General features: G+C 35.0%; 1 pseudogene; it reads left to right on the top strand.

Annotated features, from left to right (window-relative positions):
• The first annotated feature begins 2,399 nt into the window (after positions 1-2,399).
• LOC101625598 lies at positions 2,400-3,599 on the top strand (annotated as a pseudogene).
• Positions 3,600-5,809: the final 2,210 nt, after the last annotated feature.

The following is a 5,809-nucleotide window of genomic DNA, read 5'->3' as shown; positions in this document are numbered from 1 at the left end:
TGTTTTTCTTGCTGATAAAATGAAAGCACAAAGATGTTTCTGAAGTTTATATCATGGATAATTTTGCCCATTTTCTTCTATATATTTTATGGTTTCAAATTTTAAATCTATGTTTTTATTATCCATTTAGAGTTTATTTTTATGTATGTTTGTGAGTTAGGATTAAATTTATTCTTTCACATGTGACAGTCCATCTTTCCTGGGACCATTTATGGAAGAGGTATTCCTTTTTCTTGTGTATATACTTTACTCCTTTGTCATAGATTATTTGTACCTAAATGCATAGTTTTAATTCAGGGACATCAAATATATCTCAATGAAATTCTTCAGAGAAACAGAGCAAAAATTGTTGAAATTCAGACTCAGTAATGAATTTGTGAATTTAGCGAAATTTAGTGAAACAACCTGTTACCTGTATAATGGCATTATTACTGTTTCCTTGCATTTGTAATCACTCCAGTAATAATGGCCATTATACAGGTTGTTTGTTGACAAAAACTACTTGACCTATACTGGGCTCATCCACCTTTTTTTTTTATTCAGTATCCACTCAATAGTGGGTGATCTACAGTGGCACTTAGAAGAGATATAAAGTTGTGCTTACATTATTCTTGTCCTGTTCCATCCAGGCCTAATGTATGTTCTATAGACTTGTTCCTTGTCATCCAATAATGCTTCTCTAGACCCATAAGTAACTCACAAAGATATTAACCACTGTTCGTGCATCCAGGGGTATCCCAATCTGAGCCCACGTCTCACTCTATACAGAATAAATTATTAAGCCTCCACTTGAGTAAATATTTCCCTGCATTAATAGTCCCTTTTTTTTTTTGGCTTATACCAATATATTGAACCAATACTGTAGTGACTTAGTCTTCCACAAATTGATCTTAGTTTAAAGGATAGGACTAAAGACAGGAAGCTTAGTTGTATAGGAAGAAGCAATGGTCAATTACTGAATTTTCACTGTAGTTTCATCATAGATTAGATTGATGTTCCTGGTTAATTTTAAGATTTTATTAATTCAAGGTAAATAAAAAAGCAACTCAACTTTGTTACAAAATACCTTGATTGTCCCACTAGCTGGTACCTAATTTATATTAGGGTTGTTCTACAAGTGGAAGTCATTTCCTGTTGTAAGAATCATGAGTCATTTTAAAATTCTAGTATTTATAGTCCTAGAATTGTGGCCTTCCTTTAGGCCTTACATGAGATGCATCCAATATTTTTGTTTGCCTCTAAAGAAATAAATGAAGACAGTACAGTGAATGAAAGTAAAGGTTAAAGAGCAAGTAAAAAATGCATCATGAATTTTCCAACAACTCAGTAATATTGCCCTACAACCAGACTGTTGATAGGTACTTTTTAATATTTCTCACATAATAACTGAGCAGATTTTTTATCCTATTTATTGATTGGTATTAAAAATCATATTTTAGTGGTCCTCCCTGGTGGTTCAAGGGGTAAGAGGGTAGGACTATAAAATTATCTACAGACACTGCAGCACAGAATTTGACCCTCAACCAGGGAGATGACCCACATGGCACAACAGACCACTCCTGTATCACCTGCTGCTCCCCTCAGTAATGTATTTCACCTGTTTTGTGTCCCTCTTAGTCTCTGGTGAATCCTCTCATTCAGCCCCATACCTCTGGGCTGTACATATATTTTTATATGCATAAATTAATAAATGTTGACAAAAATAACACTTTTACCAGATTAATATCCACATACTGACACGGTTACAGGGCAACACAATGTGAACTGGGTTGCCTGTCTGTGGGTTCTCACCCACACACTTAAGATTTAATTGTACTGCAGGCACAAAAAGGGTCAATAATGGGTTTATTTACAAAGCAGAAAGAAAAGGAACAACCCAGGGAAGAGAGAGAGAGAAGGATACAAGTTAACTAGAGCATTCTACCAGTTCTGCTGACTTGGAACCCCAACAAAGCTCATCAAGAGCCAAGCAATCAGCCACTAGCCATAAGGCCAAGGGAGAGAGAAAGAGCCTGCTCAACATGGCTCCTCTATAATATATATATACCAATAATCTCAAAAATGGTTGCTTAGCTCAACTCTTGGGTCCTTGCAGTCCCCCCCTTTAGTATTGCTGGGAGTTTTAGTTTCAGTGACTGGAGTAGGGGTGGAGTTACAGTTTCAATAACTGGAGTAGGGTTTCAATAACCTGTATCTTGCAGAGTTCGTTCAGGACATCCTTTATCCCTAACAACACTAAAAGTTGTATAAACATTTATTTTTCCAGCAATAAATTTAACATTTGGAAAGTCATGCTACATTATATCACCACCTTTCTTTTTCCCTTTAACCATAAAAGAGAAAATGAAATCAAATACAACATTTTCTCCCTTTCATAGTAGTTGTAAAATTTTTAAAACATGAGGTAAGAGTTGAGTAGTTGCTAAACTTTTTATAAGGCCAGATACCCAAAACTTGAAGATTTATGGAAAAAGGTTTTTGTATTAAACACCCATGTAGGTTCATTGTTAGTTTTCCCAGATGAAAAGAGAATTTGTAGCCTTTAATGGATTTTGCAGGCCATAAGGTGAGACCAGACAATATCCACAGGCAGCCAGAGAGAGAGATTTCAATACTGAGAGGCAAAAGATAACTTCGTTGCCTAAGCCCCTTTATACTGTTAAGTGGTCATATACAATTGATACATTGTTGAAAATTCAAGGCCCATCCGTTGCTTTATAGACCTTCAAATGGTGAAAAATACAGCACTTCAAGGTATGGGCTCTGTTGTGTGGAAGGTGAAAATTAATCTGACTTGTTTTCCTTACAAATGGTCTTAGTTATATTCTCACCTACATTCTGTAGATATAGAAGCATTGCTGCTAATATATAAATTAATGACTATGGTGTTCTAGTGATCGTTATTTATGAAAACTAAAATTTGAATTTAAAGTTTTTTTTAAATTATTTCATAGATCACAAAAATATGACCAAATTGGAGGTATGTTGTTGATTTGAAATATATGTAATATAAAGATAAATTAGAGTTTTGTCTCTAAGAGGCTGCACTATAACATGAAATGTAAACACATGTACAAGATTAGAATAAAAAGGCAGGGATATGCCTCAAAACCCAATTTGGAGGCTGGAGCAGGCCGTCTTCAACACTTTGGAGTCCATGCCTGCCAGACAGGGAACTTTCAGCTCCGGCCCACCTCTATCACAAAAAGGTGGTTGATCATTATGAAAATTCTAGGAATGTAGGCTCCCTTGACAAGACATCGAAAAATGTTGGAACAGGCTTGGTGGGAGCTCCAGCATGTGGAGATGTGATGAAGTTACAGATTCAGGTGGATGAAAAGGGGAAGATTGTGGATGCCAGGTTTAAGACATTTGGCTGTGGCTCTGCAATCGCCTCCAGCTCACTAGCCACCGAGTGGGTGAAAGGGAAGACGGTGGAGGAAGCCTTGACCATCAAAAACACAGACATCGCCAAGGAGCTCTGTCTTCCTCCGGTGAAGCTGCACTGCTCTATGCTGGCTGAAGATGCAATCAAAGCCGCCCTGGCTGACTACAAACTGAAGCAGGCGCCCCAGAAGGGCAAGGCAGAGAAGAAGTGAGCTCGGCTGGCAGTCACCCAGCAGTTTGTCCACCTGCCTGTGAGCATAGGTGTCCAGAAACCCCTCCCACTGCAGTAAATAAAATCCCCCACTGAGATGCGCTTGCTGTCCCCTGTGGCTCTGGTGCAAGCAGAGCACAGTCTCACTGTTCTGAATCCTGTGGTTTCTGTCTCCCGCCCCACGTCTGTTATCTGAACCCAACTCGTGTTTATTTTGAATTGTGTGGCCTCAAAACTGAATTGAACAAGTTTTGCTAGCCCATGAAATGCACAGATCTAATTTACCTGAGTCTATTTTGCGGAAGACTAAATAGAGCGTCCTGGCACCATTGTTTGCTAGGAGCAGTCACTGTACATAAGGCATATTTGCGTGTACGCAATAAATGAAAGTGAAGACGGAAAAAAATGCAGTATATTTATTCAAATAGCTTGTAGAAATTGAAGACTGTCAATTTATAGATCTACACAAAAATACTTGCTAGTGCCTAAATACAACAAATAACGTTCTTTTTAAAATTTTATTAACAAAACAGAAAATTCTGCTATTATTTGTATCTATTTTGAGCATCTTATATTTGAAGAAAGAGCTTAAATTCTTAGAAACAAGAATAACATGGTGTTATTTCTTTAGTATTTTCCTTTTTTGTTTATTTGTTTCTGAGAAATACTAATTCTATGTTGATTTTGAGGAATTTTATGTTGTTCTTGAGGAATTCAACTTAATTTTATTTTTAAAATGAGTGTGTTTCAGTGATTATTTTCAAATAGTTTTTGGTTGTTTATATAAATATATTAAGTCATGGTCAACCTTGCTGCTTTTAGAGAAAGGACAGATTGGCTCTTCACATCTTACTTCTAACATGTACAAAAGGAAACCAAACCTCAATAACAGGTAACTACCTACTTATTACCTGTTATATTACGTCAGTTGACTTGCTGATGAATATGACGAGGGACTTTATAATTTTCACAAAATTCAAATGCATTATAGGAACCCAAACAAGTGAGAGAGATATTAACACACCCATATTTACTAATATACCCGTACTTACCCATAGTATAACTAATGCTCATGAGTGTACATCACTTGAATAAATTTATAGATAGAAGTTGAGATTTTTATTTGTATAGTCACAATTTTTTTAATTTAAATTATTTTTGTATGCTAAAATAAGATTATATAATCATTTCTTCATAAGACATATTTGCAAAAATTAACCATGTATAATTTAGAGTAAGGTTTTCTTTGGAGTGAGAGGTTAAAAGTAAAGATATTGCATATTGACCATCCTTCTACTTGAAGTCCAATATAGGAGAGGTTATATATCTTAATTACATTTAACCATTAATCCTATCATTTATCACTGAACATACTTGAAATCATATGCATATTTTCCACTATTAGAGCATTTGTTTCACACAATATTTAATACTGTGTTTTGCTATTTTAAGACAAAAGTTAATTAAAGTCTGGGGACTGTGTTCCCCTAGGTCACTTACTACAAAGCCCCAAGCAATCTATCAAGTTGGATCTTTACTGGTATACTCTATAGAACTTAATATGTTGTATATAGCATTAAAGGATGATAGTCACTGGGGTCATTTCCAAAATGTATGACTCTTCATCAACATTATCTAATTGTGTTCATTTATTTATGCTAAAAGAATACCAGTGCTGTTCAGTGAGACCATGGAAAATTCAGAAGATGTCAGCTATTCCAAGAGGCAGAGGTGACTAGAGAAAAATAGAATTTAAGGTAGACACCAAACTTGGGGGAGAAAAAGCATCTCATCTTGAATTTTAACTGGTAATGGAAAATGTGCAGATAATCCATATGCTTATCGTTAAGCCTCATAGTTGTTAGATTTTGATTATTCTAAAAAAAAGTAACATGTATTTTGCAGATTTCCTAAGATTCCAGAATATTTTATGGAATTATAATTATAATATCATATCAATTAAATGAATAACTGTGCCATAAATAGTCTCATCTGATCAAAAGCAGAATAACATGGAACAGGAAAAATTCATAACTTAAATAAAACATCTTTAAATAAAAATTGCTGTATTTTTAGACAAATTTGATATATTTAATGATGTGCATAACTTAATATCTAAGCTAATCTCATACTAATTTTTGCATTCACCATCAATTGAAAATATTGTTTGGTATGTAAGATATAATTCTGTTTAAACCTGCTATGGTTATA

Source organism: Condylura cristata, unplaced genomic scaffold (genome assembly GCF_000260355.1).
Source record: "Condylura cristata isolate star-nosed mole 26May11 unplaced genomic scaffold, ConCri1.0 scaffold00071, whole genome shotgun sequence".
NCBI classification, from domain to species: domain Eukaryota; kingdom Metazoa; phylum Chordata; class Mammalia; order Eulipotyphla; family Talpidae; genus Condylura; species Condylura cristata.
The sequence above is the reverse complement of the archived record's forward strand: the minus strand, read 5'-3'. Positions and strand labels throughout refer to the sequence as shown.